At 44.6% G+C, this 17,840-nt stretch overlaps 1 protein-coding gene across 6 annotated transcripts in view; it reads right to left on the bottom strand.

Annotated features, from left to right (window-relative positions):
• The window catches only part of rbfox3a (RNA binding fox-1 homolog 3a), a 538,927-nt gene that overhangs the window by 340,016 nt on the left and 181,071 nt on the right, over nt 1-17,840 (bottom strand). The gene's annotated exons all lie outside the window — the stretch shown is intronic.

The raw sequence follows: 17,840 nt of genomic DNA, 5'->3' as shown, positions 1-17,840 counted from the left end.
ACAAAACATTTGTTCAACAGTTTGTATCACCACACAGATAGTAGAAAAATGATCAAATCCCTTATTTTTGCACCTTACAAATTAGTGATATAATTATCCTGATTCATGCATCTGGTTGGCTACAATTTGTTCATTCTACAGTCAAAATGAGGGTTGTATTGTATTTTGAAACTGCAGTCAGATAGATGGAGTACAATACATCAACCTTTTTGTTAAAAAAGCAATTAAGGACAAATAATAAATCAAAATATAAAACAAATTTAGTAAAGGCCAAGTGCTACAGCTGAAATGTTTGCATAATTATGAAGAAGAGACAGATACATTAAAATGACATTTTACCCTTTCCAATAAGACCTGAAAGGACTCACTGATACGGTGCTTTTTGCGCCTCTGAATCTGTAACATGTGCTTACAACTGGCACTGATAACCCTAGAAGAATGAAATTTGGCAAAGTGCTAGAATATCACTAAAATTAATGTGATGTTACCTTCCAGGCTGCTCTGGGGCAGCCTGCACTTTATGCAGCAGCTGACAGTTGTGCCTGGGTTTGAACCATCTGAGACTCAAAGTGCCCCTCATTGCTGAAACACACTACCTATCAACAAGTCGAGACCTGTCCAAGTGAAGGCCTGAGAGACACCCTGGCAAATGATTCATTTGGCATCTCAGACATGGGCCAGTGCTATCCCGGGGAGAACCTACAAAAAGGGATAGAAAACAAGGAACACAGGGGCAAAATGTAAATAAACTGAGACAAATATATATATCAGGTTTTTACACCACAGATGTTCAAAATGAAGTTAAAAATTCTACCCTTCAAATAAATAACTTGTTGCCCTGTTGGTAGAGCAGAAGAATATATATTTTGTGTCCATATTATTTGAGCATCATAAAGACCTGACTATTGTCTATGGCCAGTTCTGCCCCAGTGTTCCTCGTTTTCTATCCCTTTTTGTAGGTTCTGCTGGTTTTAAATGACTGAACCATATATTGCTTGCTTTACTGTAATTTTTCTACAAAAATTAATGATGTCCTGGTCACTGTTTGCTCAGTAGTTGACTGTACCATCCATAACAAGGTGATTAATCTAATGGACAGAGATGTGAAAAAGACATGTTATGGATATGGATACAATAGAACCCCAGGGGTTAATGTAACACCATTAATCTCATTGTACAAACCTGTTTCAACCTCAATACTAATGTGCAGTAAATACAGAAATCTATGAAAGGAATCCATTTAACCAAGACTGTGAAGCAATTGTCTCACTCAACTTCGGGAAAATTCTGTCGGTTATCTTTATTTGGTACAAATTCTACTTCTAAAGTGTTCACAAATCTCCTTTTAAGGAAACCAGTTACAATATTGGAATTTTGGACAAATAAAGCACACTTCTCTTTATTTGCATTAAAAAACAATTCTTATTCTGAATGTTTCACTTATAAACGTATCTGTTTTCAAATCACTCCATGGCCTCGCCCCTCCCTATCTCTGTAACCTCCTCCAGCCCTACAACCCTCTCTACGCTCCTCCAATTCTGGCCTCTTGTGCATTCCAGATTTTAATTGTTCTGCCACTGGCAGCCATGCCTTCAGTTGCCTGGGCCCTAAGCTCTGGAATTCCCTCCTTATATCTCTCCACCTCTCTATCCTCCTTTAAAACACTCCTTAAAACCTACTTCTTTGACCAGGTTTTTGGTCACCTGTCCTAATATCTCTTGTGGCTCAATGCCAAATTTTGTTGAATGGCGGAGCAGGCTCGAAGGGCCGAATGGCCTACTCCTGCTCCTATCTTCTATGTTTCTATGTTTCATAATGCTCCTGTGTTGTGCTTTGGGATGTTTTACTATGTTAAAGGCGTCATATAAAGGCAAATAGCTTTTGTTGTTGACAGTTGCACTCAAGTTACTTCATATATTACCCGACACTTCCTAACATGCTAGTTGCCCGTTCTTTGGATCAAAATTAGCTTAATGAGAAATCAGACCTAAAAACTGGTTCATGTCGGCCTGTCGGTACAAATTGGACACAGGGAACAATCCGATACTGGGCCTCACTTACATGAAGCCAGCAAGCTGTAGACGCTTGCTGGGTGTCCCCAGGCAGCTGGCCGGCAACGAGGATTTCAACTTCGGGCCGCTGTGTCACTGGCAGCGTCTCTCAAGTATGTCCTGGAAGAGGGTGGAAGCGCTTTTGAGGGAGGGTAGCGCGATCGGGGGCTGGCAATGGTCTTCAGCACTGCAATGGAGCCAGGAGGAGCACTTCTACCAGCTCCACATTCATGTATGTATGTTTTTTTTTTAATTTACCTTTTTGGTGGCGGCCCTTTAAGGACCTCTGGTCAGCCGCATGTAGACCATATTTTTCTGAACCCAGCCAGCCGGGGCCCTGCTGTGTTCGGAACAGCCCAATTTTGCATGGGGGTCCTCAAAGAGATTTTAGGCCCCTATTTCCAAATGCAAAGGACTTAACTCCTGTTTTAGGCACAGACCCTGGACGCCTCTTTTTCTGCCTTTGTGATTTTGCCAGCAGATTGTAACTTTGAATGAAAAAGAGCGCATTTCTATTTTACTTGTACAGAAGAAAATATGACGCAGCAAAATTTAAAAAAATGGACTGGTCTAAGTTGAACCAGATAATAATATCTTCCTTTACATACTTTCATTTCCCCATGATCGGATCTCTTGTGCCGCATCTGGTGCTCTGTGCCTCCTATTATTCAACTACATTACAGCACAATCCCTATTAAAAATTCCAGCTGACAATATTCAAAATCAGCAAGTACTAGAAGTAGCTGATGATATTTCACAAAAATCTTTTTTTCTGGAAGTTGTTTCAAGTGAGATTAGGTAGGTGTTACCAATTGTTCTTCTTTAACCTCTCCTTACACTATACTGATAGACAGAACGCATATACATCTTAAGACACAACCAATTAATATTTGTGAAATCCGGTCACTGTTAGATAGCCAACTGCGGGAACTAATTTGCACAATGCAACATTCCACAGACAACAATGAGATGTTTTTGATAGTGTCGGTTAAAGGTTGAATGTTGACCAGAACACCAGGAGAGCTCTCTGTTCCTCTTCAAATAGTGCTCTGGGATCTTTTATATCCACCTGAAGAGGCAGGTGGGGCTTTAGTTTAAAGTCTCACCTGAAGAACAACACTCCCTCTGTACTGCACTGGAGCATCAGTATAGATTGGGGCTTAAACCCACATTTTCTAACTCAGAGGTGACAGTGATACCAACTGAGTCAAGGTGCCACTAATGTTATCTGATATTATTAGATGATCTGCCCAATAGCCCACAAAACAGTGAACGAAAATAACTGTTCTTGTATTTCTCAATCAATATTTTGGTCACCTCTTCAGCAAAAATCTAATCGTTTATGCAAAGATGGAGTATTCGTTGAGGTAATCCGCTCCTGAAACCCTCATCCATACCTTTGTTACCGCTAGACTTGACTATTCCAACGCACTCCTAGCTGGCCTCCCACATTCCACCCTACGTAAACTTGAGGTCATCCAAAACTCGGCTGCCCATGTCCTAACTCGCACCAAGTCCCGTTCGCCCATCTCCCCTGTGCTCACTGACCTACATTGACTCCTGGTTAAGCAGCGCCTCAATTTCAAAATTCTCATCCTTGTTTTCAAATCCCTCCATGGCCTCGCCCCTACCTAACTCTGTAATCTCCTTCAGCCCCACAACCTCCCGCGATATCTGCGCGCCTCTAATTCTGCCCTCTTGAACATCCCTGATTATAATCGCTCAACCATTGGTGGCCGTGCCTTCTGTTGCCTTGGCCCTAAGCTCTGGAATTCCCTGCCTAAACCTCTCCGCCTCGCTACCTCTCTTTCCTCCTTTAAGACGCTCCTTAAAACCTACCTCTTTGACCAAGCTTTTGGTCACCTGCCCTAATTTCTCCTTATGTGGCTCGGTGTCAATTTTTTTTTGTCTTAAAATACTCCTGTGCAGCGCCTCGGGATGTTTTGCCACGTTAAAGGTGCTACATAAATACAAGTTGTTGTTGTTGTCATAATAGGGAAACTTAGCGGGGTGTACTATATACAATATTTGTACCTGTTTGAGATTGTTACCAATTTAGGGTTATGCAGGGTCAGCGTCTCCAAGTTACATTGTCACCTTCTGAATTCCAATTAATAAACTCCACTGGATTTCCGAGAAACTTATTAAGCTTTACTTCACACTGTTTGTATTTATACTGCAGCCAGTGTGAATCCCATGCTCTGCTCCCCGAGCTAATCTTACACCATTTACTTAAATTTGATTTAGGTGACCATACCTGAATGGCACCACGGGTTCCATTGATGCAAAACAGAAGCCATTAAATGTCGACGTAAACTGTGTCGGATAACTGGCCTATAAATGTTACAGTCTGAACATGCTTTCTTGAATCAAGGAGCTTACAAATTGACAACTTCACTCCTCTGCTCAGTAAAATAATACACAGCTCCCTATAGTCCCTTTTCTCGAACCTGACCTGAAACTGCCTCTCGATACTAGAAGATACATGATTGCTAATTGGTTGATTGATTAATAATTTGGAAATGCAATTTAGACAAATAATATGTTTCAAAAGGAGAGTGAGATAATTCTAAAACAGAATAATTGTTTGCCTTTGACTTTTTTTTCCAAACTAGGCCATTTGCTAAGCAAATGATGTACTAAAGAGTGACATGTTGGTTGAAAGAATACCCGCAACAGGTAATTAGTGACTGTGAGTCATCTATTGGTCCCGTGTGGCCACTCTGTATTTATAAGCTAACTCAGTCAGACCCCGGCAGTAGGTTTTTTATATAAAAAAATAGATAGACAGACAACCACCTTACAAAAATCATAACTTTATTGATGTTAGTTGTAAAATAAAAACTCTAGCTGCCTGTCACTGTCTTTATTGTGGCTTTATCTGCTGGCAGGTCTTGATGTACACTCACTGTTGGTGTCTACTCTCTTGCTTGTAAATCAGGAACACAATTGGCAGCTATTAACTGGATAACCCCCAATAAATACACTTCCAAATCTCAAGCATAATGTAATAGTGTTGCACTTATTAAACAGATATCACAGAGCCTGTGACATGATACTGGGCACAGCCATGAGGAGGCAGCAACTTAAATAAAGTTGGCATATTTGCCCTACTCTTGCTGAAAGTCATTCTTAAAGGGAAAGTGCACTTTTATCACATAATACAAAATGCTATTAAGTGGTGCTATCTTCATTCTTACCATGTACAGCAGGCACCTAGGCACCGCAAAGCACTGGCGAGGTACCACCAACGCTGCCTTCGCAAGATCCTGCAAATCCATTGGCAGGATAGGCGCACCAACGCAGTGTTCTGGCTCAGGCCAACATCCCCAGCATCGAAGCTCTGACCACGCTCGATCAGCTCTGATGGACGGGTCACATTGTCCACATGCCCAATACGAGACTCCCAAAACAAGCGCTCTACTCGGAGCTCCAGCACGGCAAGAGAGTCCCAGGTGGGCAGAGGAAACGCTTCAAGGACACCCTCAAAGCCTCCTTGAAAAAGTGTAACATCCCCACCGACACCTGGGAATCCCTGGCCCTAGACTGCACAAAGTGGAGGAGAAGCATCCGGGAAGGCGCCAAACACCTCGAGTCTCTTCACCGGGAGCAAGCGGAAGCCAAGCGCAAGGAGCGCACGTCAACCCAAGCACCCCACCCACTCACCTGTGACAGAGACTGCAGGTCCCGCATTGGACTCATCAGTCACCTGAGAACAAATTTTTAATGTGGAAGCAAGTCATCCTCGGTCCCGAGGGACTGCCTAAGAAGAAGAAGAAGAAGAAGATCCCTACATCTCAGTTGCCCTTGTTAGCATGTTTGATGCAAAGGAGCAAACATTTTATATAGAAATCCCGTGTCCTAACTCGCACCAAGTCCCGTTCACCCATCATCCCTGTGCTCGCTGACCGACATTGGCTCCCAGTTAAGCAAAGCATCAATTAAAAAAATCTCATCCTTGTTTTCAAATCCCTCCATGGCCTTGCCCCTCCCTATCTCTGTAAACTCCTCCAGCCCACCCACCGATATATCTGAGCTCCTCTAATTCTGCTCTCTTGAACATCCCTGATTATAATCCCTCAACCATTGATGGCTGTGCCTTCAGTTGCCTCGGCCCTAAGCTCTGAAACTCCTTCTCTAAAACTCTCCACCTCCCTAACCCTCTCTCCTCCTTTAAGACGCTCCTTAAAACCTACCTCTTTGACCAAGCTTTTGGTCACCTGCCCTAATTTCTCCTTATGTGGCTCGGTGTCAAATTTTGTTGTACAATACTCCTGTAAACTGCCTTGGGACGTTTTACCACGTTAACAGCGCTACATAAATACAAGTTGTTGTTGTTGACATATTGAACGGTGAGTGACTACCCATTGGTGTGAGTTGGGGTAGGAAGACACTCCAAAATAAATGCAGAGATTCCTGAATTAGGCAGGCGCAATGCTAAATATATTGATATGACAGAATAAAGTAGAACAAATTCAGATTGTTTAAGGCCTTTCATGTAGGATTTATGCTTTTAGTAGACCTTGCATAGGATGTTTATTTAATTCGGCAACCACCACATATTAAGTCCAGGAAAGATTACAAAAATAATTCTGCAACTTGTGGTCTGTCACAGGGAAACATTTAATAATGACACATTAAGTATGACTTTAATTATTTAAAAAGTAGGGTGTTCAGAGGCAAGGGAATTAAATAGTGGAGCAAAAATGCTCATTTTATACAAACTGACTACAACATGAGGTCAGTGCCTCACTTGAATCAGATATAAAACCTTTAAGCAGTATGCCGTGTGGAAGTGGTTGGATTCATTGTCACCACATTTGGAACAATAGAGAGACTAACCAAATCAGTGAGCTCAGGAGGAAAATAAAAAATAAACCGGAGTTAATAACAACATGAAAAAAGAATTGAGGTAAATCAGTGATATTACATTTGGCAGCATATCACTATCACAGCACTTTCACAGAAATAGCTAGTGGGAAAAAAGAGTAAATGTATCTGGAGAGTTCAACTGCAATCAGCGATTTATTCAATTTTCACCCACGTAATTAAGGTGAAGGTCTTTCTCTGGTTTATTACTTGAATACCTTAAATCTTAATTTCTCTTGTGTCCGAGGACTAGGTTTGGGAAATTGTACTGCTGAGCAAGGTGAAACATATTAATTTCTCTCTCTTTAAACGTTTGTGCAATAAAATGCAACAGGACTTCTCTTTTTCCAAGGAAAATTCAGGATTTCATTTTTATTACATTACCATTAAAAGATAATAAGAACACAAGAAAGTCTGTTGCAAGGAAAGCCCATTTGTCCTGTTAAGCCTGCTCCATCCATTGTTCTTTTATGATTAAATTAAAAAATAGGATTAAAAAATAGGACCTCAAAAGGTAATAATCTCAGGATTGCTACCAGTGCCACATGCTAGTCAGAGTAGAAATAGAAGGATATTTCAGATGAATACGTGGCTAGAGGAATAATGCAAGGGGGAGGGATTCAAATTCCTGGGACATTGGAACCAGTTTTGGAGGAGGTGGGACCAGTACAAACTGGACGGTTTGCATCTGGGCGGGATCGGGACCGATGTCCTAGGGGAAGTGTTTGCTAGTGCTGTTGGGGAGGGTTTAAACTAAAATGGCAGGGGGTTGGTAACCTGTGCAGGGAGACAGAGGAAAGGGAAGCAAGGATAGAAACAAAAGACAGGAAGGAGAAAAGTAAATGTGGAAGGCAGAGAAATCAAGGGTGTAATTCAAACAGGGCTACAGCAAATCAGGGCTACAGTAAATAATAATTCTAAAAGGACTAAGAGTGTTAAAAAAAACAAGCCTGAAGGCTTTGTGTCTTAATGCGAGGAGCATTCTTAATAAGATGGATGAATTAGCTGCGCAAATAGATGTAAACAGATATGATGTAATTGGAATTACAGAGACATGGCTCCAGGGTGACCAAGGCTGGGAATTCAACATCCAGGGGTATTCAATATTCAGGAAGGACAGGCAAAAAGGAAAAGGAGGTGGGGTAGCATTGCTGGTTAAAGAGGAGATTAACACAATAGTAAGGAAGGATATTAGCTCTGATGATGTGGAATCTGTATGGGTAGAGCTGAGAAATACCATGGGGCAGAAAACATGAGTGGGAGTTGTATATAGACCCCCAAACAGTAATGCTGAGGTTGGGGATGGCATTAAACGGGAAATTAGAGATGCGTGCAATAAGAGCACAGCAGTTATCATGGGTGACTTTAATCTACATATAGATCAGGCTAACAAATTAGTAATAATACTGTGGAGGAGGAATTTCTAGAGTTTATACGGGATGGTTTCCTGGACCAATATGTCGAGGAACCAGCTAGAGATCAGGTCATCTTAGACTGGGTATTATGTAATGAGAAAGGATTAATTAGCAATGTTGTTGTGCGAGGCCCCTTAGGGAGGAGCGATCATAATATGATAGAATTCTTCATTAAGATGGAGAGTGAAGTAGTTGACTCAGAGACTAGGGTCCTGAATTTAAATAAAGGAAACTACAATGGTATGAGGCGCGAGTTGGCTAGGCTGGATTGGGGAATGTTACTTAAAGGGTTGACGGTGGATAGGCAACGGCAAACATTTAAAGATCGCATGGATGAACTACAGAATTTTTTCATCCCTGTTTGGCATAAAAATAAAACAAAAAAGGTGACTCAACCATGGCTAAAAAGGGAAATCAGGGATAGCATAAGATCCAAGGAGAGGACATATAAATTGGCCAGAAAAAGCAGCAAACCTGAGGATTGGGAGCAGTTTAGGATTCAGCAAAGGAGGACAAAGGGATAATTAAGAGGGGGAAAATAGAATATGAGAGTAAGCTTTCAGGGAACATAAAAACTGATTGTAAAAGCTTCTATAGATATGTGAAGAGAAAAGGATTGGTGAAGTCAAGCGTAGGTCCCTTGCAGTCAGAATCAGGGGAATTTATAATGGGGAACAAAGACATGGCAGACCAATTAAATACATACTTTGGTTCTGTCTTCACAAAGGCGGACACAAATGACCTTCCAGAGATGTTGGGGAACATAGGGTCTAATGAGAGGGAGGAATTGAATGAAATCAGTATTTGTAGGGAAATGGTGTTAGGGAAATTGAAGGCATTGAAGGCCGATAAATCCCCAGGGCCTACTAATCTACATCCTAGGGTACTTAAGGAAGTGGCCCGAGAAATAGTAGATGCATTGCTGGTCATCTTCCAAAATTCTATAGACTCTGGAACAGTACCCATGGATTGGAGGGTAGCTAATGTAACCCCACTATTTAAAAAAGGTGGTAGAGTGAAAATGGAGAATTATAGACCGATAGTGGGGAAAATGCTAGAGTCCATTATAAAAGACATAATAGTAGAGCGCTTGGAAAACAGTGACAGGATCGGGCAAAGTAAACATGGATTTACAAAAGATAAATCATGCTTGACTAATCTACTGGAATTTTTTGAGGATGTAACTGGTAGAATAGATAAGGGAGAACCAGTGGATGTGGTGTATTTGGACTTTCAGAAGGCTGTCGATAAGGTCCCGCATAAGAAATTGTTGTGCAAAGTTAAAGCACATGGGATTGGGGGTAAGGTACTGACTTGGATAGAGAACTAGTTGGCAGACAGGAAGCAAAGTGTTGGAATAAACAGGTCTTTTTCAGAGTGGCAGGCAGTGACTAGTAGGGTACCCAGCTAGGACCCCAGCTATTCACAATATATATTAATGATCTAGATGAGGGAACGAGATGTAATAGCTCCAAGTTTGCAGATGACAAAGCTGGGTGGGCGTATGTGCTGTGAGGAGGATGCAGAGAAACTGCAGTATGATTTGGACAGGTTGGGTGATTGGGCAGATACATGGCAGATGCAGTATAATGTGGATAAATGCGAGGTTATCCACTTTGGTGGCAAAAACAGGAAGACAGATTATTATCTGAATAGCAATAGATTGGGAAAAGGGGAAGTGCAATGAGACCTGGGTGTCCTTGTGCACCAGTCGCTGAGGGTAAGCATGCAGGTGCAGCAGGTGGTTAAGAAGGCAAATGGTATGTTGGTCTTCATAGCAAGAGGATTTGAGTACAGGAGCAAGGATGTCTTGCTGCAGTTGTACAGGGCCTTGGTGAGACCACACCTTGAGTATTGTGTGCAGTTTTGGTCGCCTTATCTGAGGAAGGATGTTCTTGACATGGAGGGAGTGCAGCGAAGATTCACTAGACTTGTAGTGTATGTGCTTTAAGTCAGAACTACTTTTTACAGCTCCTGTATACTGTAGTACCGGCAGTGACCACACCGGTATATAAGCTGTGCGCATGCCTCTGTACCCCAGTCTAGAGATTACCCTCCTCCGGTAAAGACCTGTTATTTGTTTATGTACAGCATCCGTGTAATTATTTATCCACTGAACCACGGATCTAACAGTGGCGACGAGTGTTGATGCGAATCTACCTGCAACATAAAAAAAAAGTCGAGTCCAGGAACACGGGCGTCGACCGCGAGCAACCGCCCAGCAGTCAGGCGGAGATCCAACTTCGCTGGGGATGCTGTGGAGAGCCGGGCTTCGTTCCCCAGCCACAACGAGCAGTAAGAGACCGACGACAGGTCCAGAGCAGACCCTTCCCAAGCAGCGGCGGCTGGAGCCGACCGACGGCAGAGAGAGAGAGCCGGGCAGCGTCGATGGGGTAAGAAAGAGGGTGAAGAGAGCAGGGCGCAGCCGGGGGTTGATCACCGAGCGGCGTCGAGGAAAATATTGCAAACCGGAGAGAGAGAGGGTAAGAAACAGCCGGGTTCTAGACTGAGCGGCGTCGACAAATATCAAGAGAAGAACGCGCAGAGCACAGCCAGGGATCACGGGCTGATCAGGGTCCGCAGGGCGAAGCAAGGGGAGACGCCATTGAGCCGCGGAGAAGCAGGGAGAGCGCGGGAGGCGCCATTGAGCCACAGAGAAGAAGGAAGAGTGCAGGAGACGCCATTTTGCGAAGCCGCAGCGGAGAAGACGGGTGAGCGCGGGAAGGAAGGAAAGCGCGGGAGACACCATTTTGTGCCAGCGGAGAAGAAGGGGAAGCGCGGGAGGCGCCATTGGTGATAGTTAACGCACAACCAAGGATGCCGAAGAGTGGCAGTATCTCTACGTTCGACAATGAAGTCGAAGATTGGGCGACATATGTGGAACGTATTGAGGTGTACTGCAGGGCGAATGAAGTGCCAGATGCTAATAAAGCACTGGTTCTGTTAAATTCCATGGGTGCAAAAACTTATGGGTTACTGCGAAATCTAATAACCCCAGAGAAGCCGGTAAACAAGAATTTTGAAAGCATAGTAGAAATCCTACAGGACCACTTAAACCCCACACTGCTGCTAATAGCAGAATGATTTAAGTTCCATAAAAGGAACCAACACAAAGATGAAAGCAATGCTGAGTACCTAACGGAACTGCGCAAGCTATCGAAATACTGCCAGTTTGGAGCAGGACCAGCAGACACATTAAGGGATAAGTTTGTGTGTGGGCTACAAAGTGAAGGAACCCAGAAACGGCTTCTATCAGAAAAGGACCTTACGCTGGACAAAGCTTTCAGTATGGCAGTATCACACGAAGCAGCCGCAAGGGGCGCTGCAGAGATACAATGGAGACCGCAAGAATATGGCACCAACGAAATGACCTATGGAACAGGGAAGTGCTATCACTGCGGCAGAACAACACATGACCAGAAAGATTGTTGGTTCAAGGACCAAGTGTGCAGACAGTGTGGGAAAGCAGGACACATAGCAAGAGTCTGCAGGTCTGGGAAGAAAACCAACAGTAAGAAATCTCCACAGGAGAAGTACAAAAAGGTACACCAGGTGATGGACAGTGGTTCAGACGAACAGAAAAGTGACACAGACTCCTATTATGTCCGTGTGTAATTGAGACACGGACTGCAGGAGCTGGTTATAACAGGTCTTTACTGAGTGGAGACAACCTGGAACTAGTATGCAAAAGTTACTACACAGCCTTATATACAGGGGTGGTCACTGCTGGTACTGCAGTATACAGGGGCTGCAGAATATAGTTCCTTCTGCAAAGTACATACACTACAATTCCTCCCCTTTTAGCTAAACAGTACATAACATTCGATTAACAATTAAATAACATATTTACAATTACAGTTGCTGGATACATTAGTTGAAGTTAAGCAATTATAAGTTCAGTCTTTGAGGAGGCTTCCTGATTCTGTCTGGATAACGCCTCTTTGGGGTATCAGGTTCTTCTGGCAAAGTTGATTCGGGATCAACGTCGTTGTTTGGTTCGTCTGCTTCCAATGTCACCGATTCTGAGGTAGATGCAATTGGTACTTCGGTTTCATCACCAGGTGTATCGGATCGTGGTGTGGAATTGACTTTTTCCAGTGACTCTAGAATCTGGTCAGCATGGCGTCTTACAATACTCTCTCCAACGTCCACGGTATACATTAGAGGTCCTTGCCGTGTACAGCTCGTTCCTGGCTGCCATTTCTCTGTGCGGTAGTCCCGGGCCAAAACTGGTTGACCTATCTTAAAACTCCTGGTCGGCCTTTCATTCATATTCTGAAACTGCCTGTTCTCCACATCTCTTCTGATGTTTGGCTTAACCAAATCCAAGCGGCATCGTAGTCTTCGATTGAAGAACATCATGGCTGGAGTTTGGTTGGTAACCGCATGTGTCGCATTCCGGTAGGCAAACAAGAAGTTGTCCACCTTGTGTTGTAGGGGTATGTCTTCATTACACATTGCCTTGATAGCCTTCTTGAATGTTTGAACGAACCTCTCAGCCAATCCATTGGTGGCTGGATGATATGGGGTGGATGTGTAATACTTAACACCATTGTTCTTTAAGAACCTCCGGAACTCTTCAGACACAAACTGTGGTCCATTGTCGGAGCAAATCTGTTCAGGCAGCCCATTTCTGACGAATATGGTTCGTAAGACTGTGATAGTTTTTTCTGTGGTGGTTGAGGACATTTTTATTACCTCTGGCCACTTTGAATGTGCATCCACCGCAATTAAAAACATCGAGTGCATAAATGGACCAGCAAAATCAATGTGCACCCTTTGCCATGGAGATGAGGGCCACTCCCATGGATGTAGAGGGGCTTGTGGTGGGGCGTTTTGGACCTTCTGGCATCCTGTACAGCTCTTGGTCATCTCTTCGATTTCTCTATCGATTCCCGGCCACCACACAAACGCTCTGGCTAAGTTCTTCATTTTTACCCCTCCCAGATGACCCTCATGAAGCTCATTGAGCACTCTATCCTTCAATTTGGGTGGAATTACTACTCTGGATCCACACATCAAGGTTCCTCTGCACACTGACAGCTGTTCTCTTCTCGGCGAGAATGCTGGCAGCAGTGGTTCGCCATGTGCTGGCCATCCCTTCACCGTTAAATCATAGACCCAGGAGAGTGTCGGGTCATTTCGTGTTTCCTTTTCTATGTTTGCATTCGTCACAGGGAGACATTCGACTATGGTCGAGTGGAATATCTCCACTGGATCTACTGCAGGTGCTTCTTCCACCGTCGGCAACGGTAGGCGCGACAATCCATCAGCATCCCCATGCTGTTTAGTTCCTTTGTACTCGATGTCATATTGGTGTGCCCCTAGGAAAAGGGACCACCTCTGTAGCCGTTGTGCTGTCATTATCGGTACGCCCTTCTGAGGGTTGAAAATGGAGACAAGAGGTTGATGATCAGTTAGTAGAGTAAATTTCTGACCGTGCAGGTAGTGATTGAACTTCTTCACCCCCCACACCAGGCTGAGGGCCTCTCTGTCAATCTGGGCGCAGTTACGCTCGGCTGAAGTTAACAAGCGTGACGCAAAAGCTATCGGCCTCTCTGAACCATCAAGGAATTTATGTGACAGTACCGCTCCAATGCCGTAGGGAGACGCATCACACGCCAGTCTTATCGGTAGTGATGGGTTGTAGTGAGCCAATACTTCTCTTGAAGTGATTAGGTCCTTACTCTTCTGAAAGGCCCGCTTACATTCATCGCTCCATTTCCATGCTACTCCAATTTGTAGTAGGGCGTTCAGTGGGTGCAGAATTGTGGACAAGTTCGGCAAAAACTTATGGTAGTAATTCACCAATCCGAGGAATGACCTTAGTTGCGAAACATTTTCAGGCGCTGGAGCCTTAACAACCGCTTCAATTTTGTCAGGGGACTTATGTAACCCCTCTTCATCAATCACGTGGCCACAATACGATATCTGTTTCTTAAAAAACTCGCACTTGGGGCGATTGGCTCATAGCCCATGTTCTCTTAGTCTAGTGAGCACCTGCTCTAGGTTGGCAAGGTGTTCACTGTCATCTTCACCTGTCACTAGGATGTCGTCCAAGTCACACTGAGTCCCCGGAATCCCTTGCAGGACTTGTTCCATCGCTCTTTGCCATATCGCCGGAGCTGATGCTACTCCGAATACCAGTCGATTATACCGGTAAAGACCTTTGTGAGTGTTTATCGTGAGATACTTCCTAGAGGATTCTTCAACCTCCATCTGCAAATATGCTTGTGCTAGGTCAATTTTTGTAAAACGCTTCCCTCCAGATAGCGAGGCGAAAATATCTTCTATCCTCGGAAGAGGATATTGTACTGTGTGAAGGACAGGGTTCACCGTCACCTTGAAGTCCCCACAGATGTGAACCTTCCTTGGCTCCTCAGACTTATTGTTTAACGTTTTCTTCATGACAGGAACCAGTCTACCTTAGATAACATGCCTGCATTCTCCAGATTCTCCAGCTCTGCCTCGACGGCTGGGCGAATTGCATATGGTACCGGTCTTGCTTTGAAAAACTTGGGAATTGCATTCTCTTCTATTTTTATCGAGGCGGTTACGCCTTTAAGAGTTCCCAGTTCTTGTTGAAATACCTCTTTGGCGTTAGCTAAGATTGTTGACAATCGTCCAGGAGTGACGTCGTCATCCTTTTTACCAGCCACCGTCAGTGCCTGAATGGAGTGCCAGTCTAAACTTATCTTTCTGATCCATTCACGTCCCAATAACGGTGGTCCACCATCTTGCAGTATGTACAGATACAATTTCTGTATTTCCTTGCCGTTGTATTCAACAGGCACCCTTATTTTTCCTCTGGGGTATACTTTTTGCCCCGTATACGTCTTCAAGACAATGGATGTCTCTTTCAAGGATATGTGTGAGAATAGCCACTCGTAGTCTCGTCGATTCATGACGGTCAGAGCTGATCCTGTATCCAATTCCATTTTGACTTGGGACCCTGCTATCGTGAGGGTGACCCAAATGGTTCGGTGATCTTCTTTTGCGATTACGTTGTGAAGTTTGAGACAGCTTAGTCTCTTGTTCCCGGATTCACTATCGCTCATCTGGTCTTCGGAACTACTGTCCGTCATCTTTTGTATTTTCCTGTACTGTTCCTTAGTAGCCTTTTTGTTGTCGTTAGTCTTCTTCCCAGACCTGCAAACTCGTGCAATGTGTCCCATCTTTCCGCATTCCCTGCATATTTTGTCCTTGGACCAGCAGTCCTTCTGGTCATGGGTTGTTCTGTCACAGCGATAACATTTTTCAAATCCCCGTGTCATTTCGTGGGTGTCGTATTCCTGTGGCTTTTGCTGTATTTCCACAGCTCCCCTTGCTGCTGCTTCGTACGATACTGCCATGCTGAAAGCCTTATCTAGCGTCAGCTCTTTCTCTGAGAGTACCTCTTCTGGGTTCCTTCACTCAGGAGTCCACAGACAAATTTGTCCCGTAGGGTATCTGCCAGTCCTGCTCCGAACTGGCAGTGCTTTGATAGCTTGTGTAGTTCTGTAAGGTAATCAGCATTGCTCTCATCTTTATGCTGATTTCTCCTGTGGAATTTAAATCTTTCTGCTATCAGCAGCGGTGTAGGATTTAGGTGTTCCTGTAGGATATCAACAATTTCGTTAAAACTCTTCGCCTTCGGTTTGGCTGGAGTAATCAGGTTCCGCAATAGGCCGTACGTTCTTGCACCCATTAAGTTTAGTAGTACCGATGCCTTTTTCTCATCGGCTACTTCGTTTGCCTTGCAATATACCTCGACTCTTTCCACATACGTGGTCCAGTCTTCTATTGCATTATCGAAGGCAGTGATATTGCCAGTCTTCGGCATCTTGGAAATCTAAGATGGCGCCTCGCTATGCTTTGCCTTCTTCCCCGATTGAACAAAATGGCGCCTCCCGTGCTTTGCCTTCTTCCCCACTGGATTAAGATGGCGCCTCCCGCGCGTTCTGTCTTCTCCGCTGTTGCTAGCGCTGTTGCTGGCGTTTTATGCCTTGATGGTGACACCCTATGGTCTTCGCGCACTTCCCCCCGCGCTGCTGCTAACGCCGCTCTCCGCGATTCCCGTAGCAAACTGCAGCTCCTCGCGGCTTTCTGCGCTTCTAATGTTTTTATTATTTCCCCGTCGTCGGAGCAACCCTGCGGAACACTTGCCTCCCTCTTCTCGGGTCTGTACGCTGCCCGGCTTCGTAGCACCGGCCGCGCCCTGTGTGCTCCACCCTCTCTCTCTCTCCTCTTCCCGACAACGCTGCTCGGCCCCGTTGAAAAGTCACCCGATCGAGCTCTAGACCGCCGCAGCCCAGGAAGGATCAGTGTACTACTACCTGCCACCAGCCCGAGTAGCTGAAACACCATCGACAGGATAACCAAGCCCCGCTCTCGACAGCCTCTCCTGCAAATCTTCAACTCCAATGAATCAGAGGCGGATGCGCACGGTCGACGCCCGTTTCTTCTGTTTGTTTGATTTTTTTTTCTTTCTTCCTTCTGGCCTCGACCTCTGATAACTTCGCTTCAGGGATGGATCCTCATGAGGTGGTGCAGACTGTAGGTAAGTTCGTATCTGCTCGTCGCCAGTATTATGTCCGTGTGTAATTGAGACACGGACTGCAGGAGCTGGTTATAACAGGTCTTTACTGAGTGGAGACAACCTGGAACTACTATGCAAAAGTTACTACACAGGCTTATATACAGGGGTGGTCACTACTGGTACTGCAGTATACAGGGGCTGCAGAATATAGTTCCTTCTGCAAAGTACATACACTATAACTCCGGAAGCAAGGAGCTGGGTTGTCTGAAACTACATAATGTAACCGAAATGGAGGATCACCAGACCATCTGGGTTACACTCAAGATAGACGGAGTCCAAGTGGAAATGGAATTTGACACAGGGTCAGCTCTAACAGTCATAAATCAAAGAGACTACAAGCGGCTATTTTCAGACATACCCTTGAAAGCTACAGAGATTGTCTTGAAGACGTATACGGGGCAAAAAGTCTACCCCAAAGGAAAAATAAGGGTGAAAGTGACATATAAAGGCCAGGAAATACCTAAAATTGATATATATGTATTGCCAAATGGAGGACCACCACTGCTAGGACGTGAATGGATCCGAAAGATACATCTAGATTGGCATTCCATACAGGCACTGAAGGTGGAGGCCAAAAAGGATGACGACGTCACACCTGGACGACTGTCAAAAATGCTAACTGACGCAAAAGAAGTGTTCCAGGAGGGGCTAGGAACACTAAAAGGAATAACAGCAACAATTAAAATAGACGATAATGCAAGCCCAAAGTTTCTGAAGGCCAGACCAGTGCCTTATGCGATCAGACCAGCGGTTGAAGCAGAGCTGGAAGGGTTGGAACGTTCAGGAGTACTGTCCAAAGTGGACTGGAGCGAGTGGGCTTCACCCATTGTCCCTGTAATGAAGAGGTCGTTGAGTAATACACCTGGGGAACCAAAGAAGGTCCGCATCTGTGGGCATTTTAAGGTGACAGTGAACCCAGTCCTTCAC

Source organism: Somniosus microcephalus, chromosome 21 (genome assembly GCF_052327205.1).
Source record: "Somniosus microcephalus isolate GS21.2 chromosome 21, FLI_Smic_1.0, whole genome shotgun sequence".
NCBI classification, from domain to species: Eukaryota; Metazoa; Chordata; class Chondrichthyes; order Squaliformes; family Somniosidae; genus Somniosus; species Somniosus microcephalus.
Note: the sequence above shows the minus strand (reverse complement) of the source record. Positions and strands in the feature narration are given on the sequence as shown.